Below are 19,798 nucleotides of genomic sequence, written 5' to 3' on the forward strand. Positions count from 1 at the left end.
TCAGTTCACAGCTGTGTGACCTGGGACACGTGGCTTTCTTCCCTCTTCCCTCGTTTCCCTATACTGTCAGGGCTGGACAAGGTGATCCCGAAGCCCTGCCTTTTTGGGCTCTACAGACCGAGATCTGCAGATCCAACCCGCTGGCTGTGTGGGGGATTTTGGTTATCAGGAAAGAAAAGCGATACTATTTGTCAGGTGCCTCCTAGGGACCGGGCACAGGGCTAGGGATTTCGCATGCATTACTTTATCTAACCAGCACAAAGATCTCCTAACATAGTTATCTTGATCATTGTTTTACAGCTAAGGAAACAAGCCCAAAATGGTTAAAGGACTGGACGAAACTCTCTGGAGGAGTGTGAAGGAATGAGAAGAGTGGACAGGGACCTCTGCCTCTCAGTCCAGGGATATTTCTGTCATTCTAAATCATTAACAGTGTGGCCCTCCTTTCTTGGTTGTCCGGTCACACGTGGGCTGCTATGCCGGGTGGAGCCCTGCCCTGGCCCTAGGGAGCCCGGAGCACCATGGGATCCACAGCATCTGCCGGCCTACAGCCGGCCTGGCTGGACAGTCAGGCCACACACGCAGGGAAATGCAATGGCCCTGCGAGGGACACATCTCGTGGGAGTTGCTTGACTGGACAGACAGAAGGCTGTGACATTCCTGGTGGGGGAGTCCTGGGCTCAGAGTCTGGGGAGTCTTCACTTTGTCCTATGTGGGGGGCTGGTGTCTTATGTTGGGGAAACAGAGACCATGGGTCCAGTTGGAACCACCCTTGCAGGTAGCTATTGGAGGGTAAATGTTCTCTAGCTGTCTGAGGGAAGGAGATCGAGTGTGAGCAAGAACAGGCATGAGAGGAGCTGGCACACCCCTTGGGGGGGTGCATGCGTCCTTGCATGTTTCACATGTGCCACAGGAGTGCACACCGCGTGTCCCTACGGCCAGTGTGATATGCATGGGGGGTGTGTGTGCCACGGGCTTTGTGTCAGGGAATACACGTGAAGGAAGACTGTGTATGTTTGCACGTGTGTTTGTGCACATGTAAAGAGAGTGGGTGTGTATGTGTGGTATGGGTTTGTGTGTAATGTGTGTGTACTGGGAAATATGCCTTTAAAACCTGACTATGAAAGAGAGTCCATTATGAAGACAATCATTATTTGGGAACAGGGATCTAATTTGTATTTTTTCATAGCACCTTCTTCAACTTGCAGGTAATAACTCATGCTTATTTTGACTATCACCATAGGTCCTGCCCTTAGGACAAGCTAGGCTGTCCAGAACAGGCTGTCCACTTTGACCATGAGAAAGGGCCTTGATTTGGACAGAGCAAGGCCGGACTTGGACAAGAAGCATTTTCCACTCCCACAGGGCGAGCTGTGGAGTGTGTGCCGTCAGAACTCAGGGCAACGACGCAGAACACTTGGTAACGAATCTCCGAATCTCTGTGGGGCTGGTGGGAGGAGGGAGGGGAGGAGGAATCAGCGGCTTCTGGGCCTGAGAAATCTGTGTCCACCGCCACTGGTGACTCACGAGGCCTCGCCTTCCTCGCCATGAGCCAGACCGGCTGGAAAGCCGACTGCCCCCTCCCTGCCATAGCGAGGACTGATGAAGTCATGTCTCCCCCAGGCTTTGAGATCCTTTGGGAAAGTTGCTGTAAAACCGTAGGGTGTTATTACCACGGGGACACCAAAAAGTCACTGGAGCATGGAGGTGAGCATTCCAGTCTACAAGGCCTTAGGGTGTCTACCTGCTTTCATGTCCTGTTGCTGCCACAGGCCTCGATGCCCTGAGCGAGTCTCCTGCTGGCAGGGCCCTGGCCAGGTAGAGAGCCATCGGAGTCACTGTCCTGCTCGGCTGCCTGTGCACAGGTGGCCGCATGTCCTCAGGGATGCTGAGGTTTGGAGGCCCCGTCATCTCTGAAGGTAAGCAGTGCTGTCGGGTTTGCGGAACCCCCGCCCCCCCCCCCCCCCCCGGCAGGGCAGCTGTGGAGAAGCTCGGCAAACACCTTCCTCACCCCAGTTTGCAGCCCATTAAGAGAAGGGAACGAACAGTGATGAGCCCCTACTCTGTGCTCAGACATCCTAGGCCTTAATGCCCCTTAGCTCATCTGATCCAGACAGCAGCTGATGAGGCGTAAATTGTGGCCTCTGAGTTCTAGATATATAATCTGTGGCCCGGCTGCCGTAGGCTGCGGTCCAACAAGGCAAGGCAGGTGCTCAGAGCCAGTCCCACTGAGCCCGGCGCTGTCCTCTGCCCCCAGCATGAATCTTCTCCCGTGTCCTCGGCCCTGCCCCAGCCCCTCGGCCTCCCACCCAGCCTTCTCTTTGGTAGCCTTTGTGCCCGTCCAACCAAAGCCACCCCTCCGCTCCCCACCACCTACCCAGCCTGCAATTTGACAAGTATCACCTGTGCTGGAGACACCCCCCCCCCCCCCGTGTCCCCACGGCCTGCAGCGCCTGAAACATTCCAGCATCTTCACTGTAGGAAAGTGTCTTTTTAAAAAAAAATCCCCATGTTTTCCATTGTCATAAGGAAGAATACACTGACTCAGTTCATTCACTGTCACTTACCCACTGGGGACACAAAGGTAAGAAGAGAGACCCCTGTTCCCGAGGCTCCCAGAGTGCGTGGGCAGAGGCAGGGGCGTGAGCTGGGCCAGGCATGCGCTGAATGCTGTGTGGGTCTCACCCCGTGTAATTCCCACAGCAGCCCTCGTGGGTAAGGACAGTTATCACCCTCCCTGCTGGGCCCTTCGTCACTCTGCTCACCTGCCTTGTGAGGAAGTGTGTGATCCGGCATCGCATGATGGCGTCGTAGAGAGTGGCCAGAGCACAGGGCCAGGGGTCCTTGGTTTGGCTGGTAAAGGGGCCAGGGGAGTATAGAGAGGGTGACAGGAAGCCTGAGAAGTGTGGGAAGGCCCCTGCAGGGGAGGGGGGAGGGGGACAGTGCAGGACCAGGTCAGGGCTGGTCCTGAGACCTGGCACCCAAGGCGAGGCAGGCCGGGCACACGGCAGCGCAGACATCAGCGAGGGTGCAGGGATGCGGACCGTGCCTGTCAGGAGTGAGACACAGATGAGCACAGCTGAGTCACGTTATCCGCGGCAGTCGTGTTCTATGAAGCCCCCCAAAGCTCTGAATTAGCAAATGCTGAACTGCAGCTCCCAGGGAAGACACTGGGTTTCCTTCCCGCAAGCCTCTGGCTGCAACATTTTCTTCAACCTACCAGTGCAGAATCTTGTTTTTTTGTGTTTCTATTTGAAGCAACTTATTTAACATACAGTTGATTCATTCACATTGAACTCGTGTCCATCAGCACCGTAACTCGCAGCCCAGCTGACAGGCACTTCCTCCTGGTGCTCAGGAACACGGGGCAGCATTTCAGCACTGTGTTTGGGGGCCGTTTTAAACAGTGAATCACCAAAAAATGCACAAAACATGGAGCGCGTGGCCCTAGACAGACTGCGGAAGGGACACTTGTTTACAGTGTGACGGCGGAAACAAGAAGGCAGAAAGGTGCCTCTCTGGACCTTAGCTGGGAACGTGTGTGGCGGGTGACCCGCTTGCTTCGCTGCCCCGCACGTGTCCGTGCATGGCTGGTAAAGGGCCGCAGGTGTTCATCCGGGGTTTACAGACACATCCTAGAGAGGAGGCAAAGTGGCAGTCACGGAGTCTGCAAATCGGGAGTGGCACTGGGCGGGAGAGCCCACAAGCCCCGCCCCGGGGCCCTCCTGTCTGTCCTCCCACAGAGGGTCCCTAATCAGTGTGTGGGGACTCACCTGCTGGGGTCCCCGCATAGCAGGGGACTCACTGCACTCTGTCCTTAGATCTCTGTGGAGCCGTGGACGTGGCCTGGGAACGGGTTACCCTCTCTCGAGGGACTGACAACTGGGCTCAGGTGAGGCCCACGGCCCAAGGCTGCTGCCCAGCGGAGGCAAAGTGGAGAGCAGAGGCCATGCTGCTGAGAGGCACCGGGCCTCTGTCCCATTCAACTTGGTCTCTCAAATATTTCCTCAAAATGATGCTTTAAGTGTGAAGTTGTTTCCACTTGCAAATGAAAGAGGGTCAGGTAAAATCAACTTAGGAGCAAAGAAGGGCAGCCGCAGGTGTGCGCCTGGGGCTCTGCTTAGCGGCTGCGGTGGGCTCCCGGCCGCACAGGCCAAGCAGGAGCAGCTCCACGCTCGCTCCTGGCAGCAGAAGTTATTTACATCCCATAAATAGCCATCCCCACAGCAGAGCTGGACTACCTCTAACACTTTGCTGCTGTTTTAAATAAACTTTGGACCTGGAGATTTTTGCGACTACTAAATATAACTGTCCCAACATTTCTTTGTAGAGTCACTTCTTGATGTTCTTAAGTTTGGGGAAATATTTCAAAGAATCCCTGACCTCCGCTTCTCACGCTTCAGACCTGGGTCAGGCCTGGCTGGGTCATCGTGCTCCATATATAGCCACCGATTCGCACGTGGGGCTGTGGGAGGTGGAGTAACTGGGTCGGTTCGGAACTGCCTTGCCGTTCTTTCTGGGCCGGAAGCCGTGGGATTCTGGGTCCCTGTGAGCACTTTCATCCCCAAGTGCTGGCGGAAGGTCTGAGAGACTGCTTTGAGGTATGGCTCCCCCAGTTCTCTGGCTTTGTTTATTCTTCTGCAAAATGGGAGGAGAAACAACACCCTGACTTCCTCCCACCATTGTGGGGAGGGTTATACAACTGGACAGGGTGCCTGAAAGCACCCTGGGAGTTACAAAGTGCCATACTGTTTGTTTTGCTTGTTAAACAAAAGTCTAGTCACAGGTTCTAGCAATGCTAAGCTTACCTTTTTAGGAAAATGACAAAAAAAACAGCATCATAGCTTAGCAATAACAGGTTTCATTGTTTGATGAACAAATAAAAACTCTGTACCCTCAAATATGGCCTTGGGTATCAAGTATTATTATCTGTAATTAATTTTTGAATCATGGTAAATGTGAGCCTGGGATGTACAAATATGTAGCGCATATGGCTTTGTACATTAATACGCTCATACTTTGTGTGTATATGGACTCATAGAGGTGGATTTCTCTTTGTATATTGAGAACTACTAACATGGAATATATATTAAGTATATATATTCCACTTATTTTTAGATAGTACTTATTTCTATGCCCATGTAAATTCTTCAGCCAGCGTTTAAAATATGTGGGTAGCCCCTGTGAACACACATGCAGTTTTAATACAAATGTTCCTAAACATATATGGCTTTGAGTACTCCAAAGAAAAGGCCCATTGTCTCAACCTGGGGCAAGCAGGGAACCCCAAAGCAAGAAGGTCTTGCCCTAGCTTTTCCAGGGACTCAAACTCTGACCCTGTGGAGGGTCCTTAATTTCTCCGCCTCACATTCCTCCTCTCGGGACTCGTCCCATTTACAGAGGTGTCCATTCATCCCGACGCGCTCAGCCTGTCCCAGGAGGCTGCCAAGTGTTTGTGCCAAGTGTCTGTCGTCTTCTCATTCTGAACTCTTTCACTGAGATACGGGCAGAGACAATCCACGTCTGCCTTTTACAGATGCCCGTTATCTGCAGACCTTCAGGGCAGAGACGTTGGAAGCTGGAAGGACACGCATCGGCCAGGAGAAAACACCCCGTGCCTGGCCTGTTTTCAATAACATGAGGAGGAGGCTTGGTGCCGAAAGGGAGGCATTTCCTCCACCGTCCCCTCTCCAGAATGATCCCTTTTACAAACCTGGCTAAGAAAACACGGGCAGAGGACTCTGGGAGCCTCATGCCCTCCTGGCCCCCGCCATTTATCCAATTTACACTGATCAGACCCACATTGGCAAATGAAAGCCCCCTCTTTCCTTCTGTTTGTATGAGTTACTCACGGGGGCAATTTGAACGGATTGGATTTCCCCTTGGAAATGCTGGTATTTCCATGATTTGAAAAGTCTGGCTCAATTAGAATAATCTTCGGGCACTTCCTCTCCTTTTATTCAGGTAAATCATGGATAATTTAAAAGCAAAAGAACCTTTCGGGACCATTGGGCCTGCCTCTTTCATCTCCTTGCCCTCATAATTGCACTTCCATTGTGAGACCTCCGTGGTGAGTTGGGGGACTGATTAAGAGGTGCAGGGTTGGGCCACGCAGAAGGGAGGGTCGAGGGCCACCGCACAGGGCCTCGCCTTCAAAGACACTTCCTCTGCAGCAGGTATGTTAAATACCAAACCTGAGTCAGGTTACGCTTTCAATTGATGCCATATGATCCCAAGTGCCCAGACAAAGGCAGGCCGTGATTAGAAAGTTCAAGACTAGGAATGCTTCTGGGGGCAGGGGGTAATCAAGTGCCTGGGGACGGGGAGGGAGACGTAAGGCGAGCTGACAGCGGTATGCGGCACCCCCCAAAACAGGTTTGGAACTGAAGAAATTGTTCTTTTACCTCGGCTGCCCACGCTCCAATCTGGCACGCAAGGAGAGCTCAGTCTCCACTGTCTGCCGAACGTGGTGGGGATTGGGCGAGTCACACCGAGAAAGGCTGTTTTGACTTCCAGCTTTAATCAGGCACGTTTGCGTGTTCTCTGCCCCTTCCAGCTTGGAGAGGGGAATGCCTGTTGTGACTGCTACTGAGCGGTGGTGGTGGGGCTTCTAGGGAGGTGGGATTCCAGGTGTTCACAGCTGGGAGAGTGCTCCAGAGCAGCTGGGCCAGCTTGCTGGTTTTACGGATGGAGAAACTGAGGCCCAGGGTCACTCAGTCTGTGGTGTCCGAGCGGTGCTAGAGCTCAGTGTCTCAGCCAGCCTTGCCCCAGCACCCCAGCTGCCTTGGAGGTGGAGGTAGAGGCGGAGGACTTCTGCCTTCAAGCCTTGGCCTTGTCATTTGGTTTGAGCTCCCTTTCTTCTGGCCTTGCCTGCTCATGCCTCACCAGACTGCAGCAACCCCTGGAGACAGAATCTGAGGCTGACTTTGGGAGAGGGGGTTGCACTGAGGACCCCAGGAAGGGCCAGGCAGGAACAGGTCGGTGAAATGGGCAGAACACGTGTTCTGCATGCACTCACATGACAGCTGGGACAGTGAGGGAGCAGGGGGCCTGGGTCAGGACACCAGGGCTCAAGTTCGAGCTCCACTGGGCGCTTGCTCAGATGCCACTTTGGAGAGGTCTCTTTCCCAACTCTCGTCTTAGTTTTTCCCTCTGTTACATTGTGGGCATGGAGCTAGTGATCTCGAAGGATCCTGCAAGTCCTCAAATTCAGAGTTACCTGTGGAGTATGTGCAGTTGACCCGGTCAGCTTTAGCAAGAACCCCCCATGGTGACTCCTCATCAAAAGGCTGCAACCCCCCAGTGAGCCCGCCCTGTGTGGAGTGCCCCACAGACACACAGGACGTGGGTAGCAGGAGGTAGCAGGAAACGACGGGTAGGGAGCAGAGCCACGCCAGTCTGGCTCAGCCTCAGGGGTCCCCAAGGACAGAACCCTCAGCAATGGGAATGTTGGGGGAAGCCTGGAGGTGGATGAGCACATGGCCAGAAGATGGGATCAATGGAAAATAGAATTCAATGAAAACAAATCCAATAAAGCTTTACTGGCCAACCTGCTGGAACTCCCACTTAGCAGCAATTCCTGCTCATAAAGTGTAAAAAGACATGCTTTCTAACCCTCCTGCATCTGCGAAGATGACGGGAACCAGGGGTGACAAGCTTCTTAGAGTCTCTCATTGGCTTTTGCTTTGATTCCTGAGCTGCTGCTTCACTTGCTACTTGTCTTGCGGTTTCTTATTTACACATCAGCCTCTACCACAGACCGGGAGCAGCTGGGGGCAGGGCCTGAATCTGGTCCTGGAGCCCCTCCTGTCTCCCGTGGGTCTGGCACAGGCTAAGTGGTTCCTTATACAGTGTTTGTTTAACTGAATTGAATTTTGCTTCACGGGTAGGTCCAAGGGTGCCCCATTTTACAGCGTTGGAGCCTGCAAGCTTCAAACACAAGTGTCAGGGTTAAATTCCTGTGGGATTGTGGTCCTGTTTCTTCGGGGATCTGAAGAAACTCTGTGTTTCCTCCCTTATAGAAAGGTCTGTGATAAGGTGTTCATAGTAACAGCTGACCTTCACAAGGCACGCTCTGATTGCTGGGCACCGTTCTAAGCATAGTGTAATCATTGCCACAATTCCATGAGTGAGTTCCTATTGCCATTCCCATTCTAGGAATGAAGAAGCAGAGACACAGGGAGGCTGAGTGACTTGTCCAAGGCCACACAGCCAGTGGCAGCCCCAGGATTCAAAGCTATGCAGGCAGTCTGGTGGTGGTGCATGCACCCAGGGCCTGCCTATGCACTCTGAGTGCCCAGCTGGGGCCTGGCACAGGGCAGGTGCTAAGAAGCAAATGCTCATTCTTCGTTCTTCATTTACGTCCATGGGCCACGAGGGTGCAGGCGCTGGTGGGGAGATGCCAGCCTCTCGTGGAGAATCTGCAGAGGGTCCTCCAGATCACTTCTTGTGGGGCAGGGGAATTGCCATTTCCCCATAATTCCAGTTTCAGGACACTGGAAAAGTCCACAGCCTCCCTGTGACGCAAACACCCACCGAAGCTCCTGCCGTCGCCAAGCAGGAATTTTCAGATCCTGGGGCCTCCAGAGATAGTTCTTGGGGTCGGGCTGACTCCTGCATGCCCCTAATTAATTTGGAAGAGAATCCAGGCCCCTGGGTGCTCCTTTCTCCAGGAGGCACTTGAAAAATGCAGGGAGGTAAAGAAGTTCAAGGTTTGGGTATCTGCTGCCCTTGGTTCTGCTCAGGAATTCTTTAGCTGATTACACGGCTCTCATTTCAACAACACGAGCTTTGTGTGCTGGGCTATGGGAAGACTCCTCTCCGCCACTGCCCGCCACCGCAGAGGGTCACCCCGCCAGGAAAACGCATCTGGAGCAAAGTATTTCCACCAGATTTTAAGTAAAATACTTCAGGGGAAGCATTTTCTCAAGGAGTTCTTTTCTTTCTTCTCTTCCCTTTTCCTTTTTTTTTTGAATATATGGGCTAAGAGTTATTGCAGCGTCCCTGCATCCTTAGAAATCCCTGGACTGAAACTGGGTTGGGAGCCACTGATTGAGGAAGAACTTGGCGTGCCTCCTCTCGGAGCCCTCGGAGCCCGGTGACATCCTACCTATGCCCGGCAGCAGGCCCGGGAGCCCACTGCAACTCTGTCTTTCATGCTGAGAAGCTGCAGCCTTGGGCTGGACCGAGTTGCCTGTGTTCCTCTGAGCCCTTTTTCTGGGCAGATATCTCTCAAGCACTTAATACTATTGAGAAGTGTATTTAGTCACAAAGACTGCACAAAACCAGTCTGTACAAATATTTCTCATTTCTCCTGGTCATCCTCTGCCTTTTCTATTCTTTGAAAATTCCTGTGCTAACATGGTCAGGAGTCCCAGGATGACTACACGGGCTTCATCCTTGGGAGATGCACAGTCTAATCGGGGTCAGGCGGAGTCCAAGTCTCAAGTGGAAATGGACATTCACTTCCATGCGCAGGGCCTGAGACGAGGTCTGTGTAGCCGTGGTTCTAGAAATGAATAATGACGCCAAGTATTTATCCAGCATCCACTGTCATGACACCCAGCATGCTTAACTTGCTTTGCTTTATCGAGCCCTCACAAGAGCCCTGTGAAGGCTACCTTTGAGTAGATGAGGCAGCAGAGGCTGAGAGAGGTAATTAGCCCCTGGTCACATAAGTGGTCACATTGCAGTTCAAACCCAGGCTTCCTGGCTTTCTAGCTCGTGCCAATAACCACACACCAGCACTGCTGAGCACTCCTCACCATCCCCTGGAGCAGGCCACCTGTGCCGGGCCATGGCAGTACAAGGCAAAGTGGGGTCAACATACAAACAGGGTGCAGGCCGCCAGCACTGCCGTGGTGGTTTGGAGGTGAGAGCCATCCCTGTGGGGCCTCTTGGGGCAGGAGAGGAACATGTCAGCGGAGATGTTAGAATTTCTCTATTCTTCCTCTTGGAATGTCTCCCTTATTGTATCTTCATAGCCAAATCCTCTGTGACCTTCAGGGCCCATGATTCCGGCTCCAAGAAGTCTTCCCTCACTGCTCCAGTCTTCAGGGACCTCTCGCTCTCCTGGTTCCCTGTAGTAGGTGGAGTCAGGGCTGAAGCTGCTACAGGCTACAACAGTGCCCTGTCTGCCACAGGTGTCTTGCCTTCTGGCTAGATTGCAAATTCCCCATCAGCAGGTGGGGACCAGGGCATTCAACTTTTCCTTCTCCAGGAGGCAGAAGCCAGCATCAAGGAACAGGGGTATAAGGTGAAAAGAATAATGGGCCTGGGCTGGAACTGTTGCAACCAGGGCAACAGTGGGACATACTAGAGCATGTTGGTGACAGAGAGGAAATCATCAGCATAGGTAGAGAAAAGGAAGAGATGAGTGTCCTGGGAGATGGAGAAATGGTTTTAAGGTGGTGCTGGGACCAGTAGGGTCAAAGGCAAGGGCAAGACTGGGAAAGATAAGGACTGGAAGAGACCCATTGGATATGATTGTTTCAGTTCATTGGTGAGAGCGAGTCCAGGGGCGTGCTGAGGGCAAATGAATGGCAGGCAATGACATGAAGCTATGAACTATATTTTATTTTTATGGAGTTTGTATAAGAAGGACAAGAAAAGTCTGGATGGTAGCTACAGGAGGATGTGTCCTTCAATATTTATCAGCTCTACAACCTTGGACCAATTACTTAGCATCTTTGCACTTTATTGTCCTAATGTATAAAGTGGAGATTGCACCTTCCTTATAGAGCAGGTCTGAGGAGTCAAAGAAATCATGCATAGAAAGCCCTGGCTCAGTGTCGAAGGTGGGATATCGTTAATAAAAGTTGGTAATGACTATGTTTTTAGGAGAGGAGAAACTTCAGCATATGTGTAGGTTGATGGCAACAGGAGAGAGAGAAATGAAACACAGAACATGGAGATATTAACTGACAGAGTGAGGTCCCTGAGAAAGGAGGGGTTGAGGACGGGGAAGAGGAGTCTTGCGACTGGAGGAAAGGTGAGAACGGGCACAGTTCTACAGTCTGTTCTCATCATCTACAGTAGCATTTTCTGCAAAGTATCCTCTAACGCTGAATTAGTGAGTACTGAAACCATTGCTCCTAGGGGAAAAACAGGGTCAGGTTCCTGTGAGCCTCTGTTCACAGCATTTTTGTCAACCCGTCAGTACACAACCTTGTTTTATGTGGGTTTCTGTTTAAAGACATCCTATTTGATATATATTGTCTATTCACTAACACTGAACTCAAGGCCAACAGCGCTATAACTCCTGCCTGAATGAAGCTCATCTGACCCATGTATTTTCTACGTAAGGCACCTCGCAGCCTCCTTGTGTTAGAAACAACAGACGGCACTTCAGCATTATATTTGGGGCTGTTTTAAACAGTGAAATCACCAATACAAAGCACAAAAATGTGAAAAACATGCCACAAAATAACACTTGTTTTTAGTATGAGAGCTGAAACAAGAAGGCAGAGTGTCCCACCTTGGGGGAACGTGCGTGTCAGTGATTCAGAATTTTTTACCATGTTGTGTATAACCATGAAAGACCACAAAAGTACTGTGGGTACTGATTTAGGGGTCACAAATACATTTTAGGGAGTAAGTGAACTTGGAAATACAGAGTATGTGAATAATGAGGATCAACCGTATTTAAGTTTGGAGTGAAAGCAACCACAGTTGAGTGGGGGGTGCCGAGGGGGAGGCTGAATTTTCTCTCTGACGTAAAAGTCGAAGTCGTCTTCGGAGAGGACACAGAAGAGGTAGCGGAGGATTGAGGCAAGAAAGCCAGTTGAAAACGTTGCTGTGCAAAATGAGAGAGCAGCCTGGGGAAGCAGGGAAGGGGATGGGTGGGCAAAGCTGCGGGACCAGCTGGGGCGGGGGATGCAAAGTTTCAGCTCTTCCCCGCAGAGCCACCTGCTGGCCTGTGCCATGAAACCGCCTACCTGGGGAAAGTCACCAAAGTTGCAGGGCCGGATTCCCATTTAAAGATGCAGAGTCTACTCTTTCTTCCCTTTCCTCCCTTGAAAGCCAAGACAGGGAATGAAAAACAGGAAAATAAACAAAGCTTATTTTCACCAAGACAAGAAAACAGCTACAGCCACACACCGTGATGCGTCCTAGCCAAATACTGTGAAGTCAGCACCAAAACAAGGTGGGAATCTGACATCCTCACAGCTCTTCTCAGACCTTGAGCATAGAAAGCATTTTTCGAGAAGTAACAATGAGGGCCTTAGGAGCCTTATCCAGTGTTTTTGTCGGTTTGTTTTTTATTAGAGCTACGTGGTCTAGGAAAGTGAGCAGACCTCTAGAGTAGGGAACACATCCTTCTAGGAGCTTCAGGGGAGGTAGGTCTGAAGAAGACGCTACGGGGGACACACCGATTCCATTCTCTCTTGCCAGCTTCCTAGATGAGGCGGTTGCAGATGGCCAGGGCAGGTAACGTAGCACAGAGTTCTGACGCCAAAGCCTCGCAAATTCACAGCCTCTGCTTTACCTGGGAGCTTGTTAGAGAGGCAGGACTTCAGACAGCACCTCAGGCCTGATGAATCGGTATCTGCATCCTTAGGAGGGTCTCCAGGAGACCAGCATGCATTTTACACCTTGAGAAGGACTCTCCTAAAGGGCATTCAGGTGAGCTGAACCAACCTCTTACACACCATGTTATGGGAAGACGGGCTCCTAGGGTAAAGGAAATAGATCTAGTGAACAGATGAGGAGATAGCAAATTTAATGCAAAACTGCATATTGATTTAGCGCACTTCCTTTGCTCTCTCACAAACGCTTATTCAGTCAGTATCTGGCCATATTTAAAAATAAGGGATATGAAGAAGGAGCCCCAATACATCCTATGCATAGATACTACAAAGAAAAAGGAGCAAGGGATACCAGAAAAGGTCGGTGGGAAACACGTAGGATCTAAGGAAACAAATAAAAGTTCAAATGGTTCTCTAAAGTTTCAAAAGCATTGCAGACAACATTAATTTTATTATTATCATTTTTCAAAAAGCTCAAAGAAGAAACTTTAGAGTTGAAAGATTGGATTAAAGTCAACACCAGCAGACTAAAAACAAACTGGCAGAGCTCAAGAAAGAGAGAGAAATCAAAACTATTAAGAGAGATAAAAGTATACTAGAAATAATCACAAAAAAATGTAATAAAAAAAAGCAACAAGGCAAGGCAATCCTTTCCAAATGAGAGCTGGCATATTTGTGAACTGCTCTCATGACACCGTGGGCTGTGTGTCCAAGGATCCCATTCCCCAAACCCGACTCCTCATGGGAAGCTTGAGCTAGCGCCCCACGAGCTAGTTCCCAGAAGGTTAGTCACCGCAGGCACTGGAATATTCCACAGAGAGACAAATTAAATGTTTGAAGGCCGTTATTAGGTACTAGATAGTTTTATTTTGTCTTCAAAAGACAACATAGGTGCTTTTAATAAACTAGTGATTTAAAAATTGCACATTCATGTTAAGTAAAAATGTTGTATTGCAGAAAAAGCTAAGTATGAAAATTTAAACAACTATATCCCCTCACCTAGCAGCAATTGCTTCAAAAATCCTTTGCACTGTTTCCAAGCTTTTATGAAAATGTATATTTATATTTTTCTGTAAGTGGGATTATATTGCATACCCTATTTTTCACCTTCTTTTGCCAGTTAAGAATATGTTATGACTGCATTTTTTTCCTGTCATTAAATATTCTGTCTCAAATTAATGCTGCGCTTTATTACAAGGAAGTGCCTTGATTTACTTGGTCTACTGTGTCCATGGCCCAGAGTTTACTAAGTGCTCAGTAAATATTTGTTGAATGACTTACTTGAATGAATGCTGAATAGTTAGTTTGTGTTTCTAAATATTTGCTGTTACAAACAGCACTGCAGCAAACATCCTTTTGGCTAAATCATTAACACATCTGTAATTATTTCCTTAAGATCAATCCCCAACAGTGGAATTGTTCGGTTGAAGAGTATGAGCATCTTTAAACCTTTTGGATAGTTTCCAGAAAGGTTATGCCAGTTTGCACTTCCACCTACAGTGTAGGAAAATCTACATTTACTTTCACCCCAGCCAACCCTTGGTATTTAAAATGAAAATCTTTTCTAACTTGATATGTCTAATATGGAATTTCATTTTGGTACACTTTATAATACTTCAATACTTAGTGAGATTGAACATTTTTTCACATACTTACTGATCATATATCTTTTATGAAAGTGTTTTTATGTCTGTTGAGCACTTAAAATTTTTGCTACTGATTATTTTTATTATTGACTTCCAAGTCCTCTTTATATTAAAAATAATAACCATTGTGCAATTATACAGTTGCAATTTTTTTAATTTGGCATTTTCTTTTAATTTCTCTATAATTTTTAAAGACTGTATGGTCACTTTAATCTTCCATTTATGTTTCTATGCTTTGACTTTGTGATGAGAAAGGCTTCCTCCACCTCCGAAGTTATAGAGCTATTTAGTTGGTCTTGATTTGGAGGTACTGTCCCTGTTTTGCAGGTAAAGAAAATAAGGTTCATAGAGTCTAAAGTCAGACAGCTCATGACACTTTTTATGTTTGACTTCAAAACCTAATACTTCTTTGTTCTAAATCAGGCTGCCTCCTATATCCGACAATATTTTGAATTACTCGAGTCAGTTCTATTGAGCAGTTGGTTTATATAACTGTGGAAGCCAAGAGGTCATACTGCCAGGGGTAGATTCCCAATGAGAGTGACTAAAAGCTAATCCTGGAAAGTCACACCTAATCTCCTCTACTCATCTCTGCCGTGTCAGCACCTCCCCTGTGTTGACCCTGAGTGCTCATAACTCAGCACACTTTCCTGCAGCCATGTCCTTGGAGGAACATGGCTGGCTCCTGATAGGAGTGAGAAATTTCACCTGCTAGTAAATTGCCCCGATAACATGGAGCCCACAGAGTGGAAGGACAGCTGTGCCCTTGACCTTCAGATGCTCTGTGCAATCCCTGCTGGTGCTCCCACAGCCCTGGCAGCCCTCCTGCCAATCCACCATGCCAAGCTCCAGGCTTTGGACAGGTGACGTCACCAGAGCTGGGGAATCATTTTCCTTCATGCCTTTTTGGACTTGGCCACCTAGAGAGGATATTGAGCAGCCAAGAAAGTGAGGCTGTAGCAGGGGCTTTTTGAAAAGAAATACTAAATCAAAGGCTCAGCATTTGTATTTTCTCTAATAGTTTCCCAATCATCCCTACAAACAGTTCTCACCTGATCCCAGGGTCTGGCAATGACATAGTAAGTTAGCAACATGTGCAGTCTTAGAGGGAAATATTTTTCTTCTTCTTCTTTTTATAAACTTCTCTTTGGAAACTTTCATGTTATCTGTTGTACCAATAAGCAAAAAACGAATCATAACAGTCTTTATTTTATTGTGATTTATTTTCACTATTTACCTTAAAAACTAAAAGGAGGGACTATCGAGTAACTGAACACTAATCTACCTGAACCCCTGTTTCTTGAAACAGAAGATATGTCTTGTTTTTGTTGTTTTTCCCTTAAAAAGTAAATCACTATGACAACTTTAATAGAGGTTAAGAGAATAAGGTCAGCTTTTTTGCCTGATAAAAGTATAAAGTTTTAATATTGACTCAACCTCATGACTTTTAGAAGAGGGATGTTTGCCCAAGATTCACCATGTAATTCCAGAGTTAATTACCAGCCATTGTGGAGATTTTCTCCCAGTCACAAACCATGGAAGCTCCCCTAGCCAGGCATGTAGGGCCTCGGTTATAAACAGGAGGGGAGTAAACATATAAACAGGGCCTGAGCTGGGGGAGCGGAGGGGACAGGAGGTCTGACTAGCAGTCGGAAGCATCTACAGCTATCTGCGTCACCTAGAACCCACTGATCCAGAGAGTTGGGGGATCCAGGGCAGCAGCATTTGTTGTCAGTAAGCCGCGCTGTCAGAGTGGGGCATCCCGGCTGGGTGTGAGCCCCCAGCTTGGTCAGTGAGGCTACTACAGATGACATTCAAGCTGATGGGGTTTGGGCTGGCCTTCACACTTATAGCTATAAATTTGAAGATGCAGCAGCACTAATTGGTTTTTAAATCTCCCCCTAACTTTTTTTTGAGGGGGGAGAATTGCACAAGTAATGTAACTTACTATAAAGTCAAAGGGAAGAAACAGGAATGGAGTGAATAAAATAAAATGCAAATGCACTGCGTCTTTCCATCCTCCTGCACTGAGTTTGGTGTGGGAGTGGAATTCTGAGGTCCCTGGGCAAGAAGGGGACCCTTATTGTTCCACCCGTCTGGAAGAGCACCCAAACCTGCCGACCGAGAGGTTCAGAGCCTGTGACCCAGTGGGTCTGGGGCAAGAAGAGGCTTCCAGTAGCTTCCTCCAAGTTCATTTCCATTCCTAGGATAACTAGAAATCTGAGGAATGTGAGTTGATGCTGATATTTTAAAAGGCAAGTAAAATGTATGTCAGGACAATGTGATCAAACTCCGAGTGCCTTTTTCTCCACCCGCTGCGCCTGGCTTTGGAAAGTAGCAACGCTCTGGAAAGTGGCAAACGGACCCTTATTTGTGTATGTCCTGGTCTGCGATACCACGTATCTCCATTTCCTCCAGTTAGTTTCCACTCGTTAGGGATGTGTACATTGTTTTGTTTTTGAGCCGGTATGTGTGGAAAGGGACAGAGGTGCCAAGCCCCATGGAAATGTGTAAAAAAAAGCTGTTCAGAACTGAGGTCACGTTCCGCGGTGATGGAACAAAAAGAAAGAAATCAAAGGATGTGGGGTCCCTGGGGGAAGGGGGTAAAGCTTGCTTTTTCCCCTGCTCTAGTCATAGAGACCATATTTTTGACATCCAAGCTGCCTCCACTAATAATTTTCCTGACTTTCCAGTTAGAAGCTTCTCAACGAGGCACTCTCAACTCTGGAGCTGACTTTCTACCAGTATCTGGGCAACCCTGGCACGCCCGCCTTTGAATTGGGTACCTTTGCCAACTATATGCTTGGTTCGGATCTTGCATATGGCGCGCACAGCATGCTCGCGACAGGGCCTGGGAAGCCCGAGGCTGGGCACTCGCGCCTGCTCCGGGCACAGTGTGCTTAGGAGCAGAGCAGTTTTGCCTCCAAGATGTCTCAATCAGCAGGGCCTCCACAAACTTTCTTTCTTTCTTTCTTTTTTTTTTAAAAAAAACACCGTCCTCTCATTGCTTGTGTTCGAAGGATCAGACATGTGAGTGATCCTTTCATCCCTTCCAGGGAATTTGTGGGGAGCTGAACCAGGACGACAGGATTTGGAACCTGAGAGGGGTTTCTTTTTGTCTGCAGTGGCCTATCACCAGTCAAATCCAGCGTGTAGGTTAATAAGGCTTAAACTTTAAAGGAAGGTTGAACATCTGATTGACAAGCTAGTGAATAAGAGTCCAGGGGGAAGTTCTGTGCTTGGAAAGTTACCCGTTTCCTGAGATGTGGCTGAATTTTAAAGAGGGGTACTTAGCAGTTAGGCGGAGGCAAACACCTCCGAGAGGTTAACTTGCATTGAAATACCGAATCGCTCCACTAAATCGCAGTTTCCAGTCGGGCTGAAGATTGGCAAATTATTTGCCTTAGTTAATTGCTAGTTATTGTCCTTGAATCAAAAAGTGGCTAGAACCTGTCCTCAAGTCAGAATTACCTTCTGTGAATGCTGAGTTTTATGCTCCGAGGTGGTCAAAACCTGCCTTGTGACGGGACCGAAATGTGAAATTTTCTTGAGTGTTCTGTTCTCCACAGGATGAGGGATGGATCGCTGTGTTTTGCCTTGAGAACTGACAATATCTAATAAGATTATTTGGGGCTTTTTTTCCCCCAAGTCCAAAGTGATATTTATCCTGCAACTTGACAAGTTGCAGCCTTTGGGATTTGCTTCAGAGTTCCTTGAACAGCAAAAGCCACCTGAAGGCTAGCCTGGAGATGCTCCATCCAGGCGTCCTGAGACCCTGTGCACAAAACCCTGATCCCCGACTTCCTGGGGTGGCAGCTTTCCCCGTGATGTTCAGAATCCCGCTCTAGACAGAGGAGAGAGCCCGTGGCAACATCAAACAGGGCTAGCTGAACTCGGCTAAAAAATGAAAAATACAAAAGATAGGATTTTAAACTGGAAAGAATATCACTTGCTAACACAATTGTTTTTTACTTTTCTGTGAAAGCATCGGTCCCTATCCATATATATGCATATCTTTACAAAATTCTAACTATGGTAAGAGCAACATTTTGTGTCTTGATTTTTTTATTAATATTATACTAGAAATATTTTAAGATTGCTTAAAAATTACGATGGCTGTACAACATTCATATATATGGATGGCCATCTTCTGTTTGGGGACTTATTTAAAATATTTGTTGTTTTCCCAATGGTAACTAAAATTTACTAAACTGTATCTTTAGTATGCACTTTCAGAAAAGGAAAAAAAGGCCATAAAAGGCATGAATATCTCTGTGACTTTTGCTACATGCTATTATATAATTTTCCAAAAGGGCTGAGTCAATTTTTAATGTCATCAGAATACGAGTGTACTAGTTTTACCTAACTTTGCCAGCATTGGATGTTATCAAGTTTTTAAAAATTTTAGTGACTTTTGTTGTGGAAAAATGATTCCTCACAGGTAACTTTAATTTGCTTTTCTTTGATTATTTGTAAGAAAACCCATTTTTGCCCTGGTGTTTGTGAACTATCTATTTTTCCTTTTAAGTGAAATATCCGTCTCTGTGGAATTTTTTTTAACAAACTAGATTTTTTTAGAAGTTTAGGATCTATTATACACAGGGCTTGTTTCCACCCAAGGCTTTGCTGTGGTGGTGGCTGTTTCTGATTCTGTTCACAGACAAAGCACATGGGTACGCCAACTTCTAGGCACATTCAAGAGATTGATTTGGGGCCTTGCTTCCTGGGGTTTAAACAAGCAAATTTTCCAAGTAAACATTTCAAGGAGCATAATTTGAACACTTACAGAAGGCACTTGATCAGCACGGTGATCATGTATACTCACAAAGAAGCATGGTTGAATTGCATGACGTAATTGCATGCCTACAGATCAGCTTAGACGTTAATCGATTAGAAGGCTGCGAATCTTACCACTTGAAGACACTTAGAAATCTTCTCGTGACCAGAAGTGACCAACAGGTTTCACCTGTGAAGACGTCCTGGCTACTTGAGCAGCTGCCTGGACTCTCAGATCCGCATCTCAAAGCTGGTGGAAAGAGCAGTGAGGTGAATTAGCCATTATTCCCACAGGCCTCAGCATGTGCAGCACAAATGCATACTGGTCGTTGCCACCTCTGAGCTCTCATTTTAGAGAGGGGAGAGTCCCACTCTCTAGATGAAAACCCCAGGCAAGGAAAGGGGGGTGGCTTGTCTAAGCGCACAGAGGCGTGGAGTGGCAGAGTCAGCCCACGGACCACATCTCCTGGCTCTTTCCCTCCTTGCGAGCCCTCCCTGTGTCCTCAGCGGTACTTCCTGACCCCTTGAGTCTAAAGGAGGGTGTCCAAGAGGCTGCTGTGAGATCACATCAAAGCCAGATCCTAAATCTGTGAGCAGTAGCCACCGTTTCTAGGGAGCTGCAGTCACAACCTGGCCAGGGCTCTGGGCCACCAGGTCTTCTCAGAGTCCCTAGTGCCCTAGGACAGGGCTGTGCTTACATCCTCATCCTCAAATGTGCAGAGTTGTTCTGTCTCCACATCTCAACCAACTGCTCTACAGAAACCAAGATGAAATGGAGGAAAACCTCCTGGAGTCAGATGAAAAACCTGGCCAGACATCCATACTCTGCACACGTACATTGCCCAGCAC

This window comes from Lemur catta, chromosome 4 (genome assembly GCF_020740605.2).
Source record: "Lemur catta isolate mLemCat1 chromosome 4, mLemCat1.pri, whole genome shotgun sequence".
Lineage (NCBI taxonomy): Eukaryota > Metazoa > Chordata > Mammalia > Primates > Lemuridae > Lemur > Lemur catta.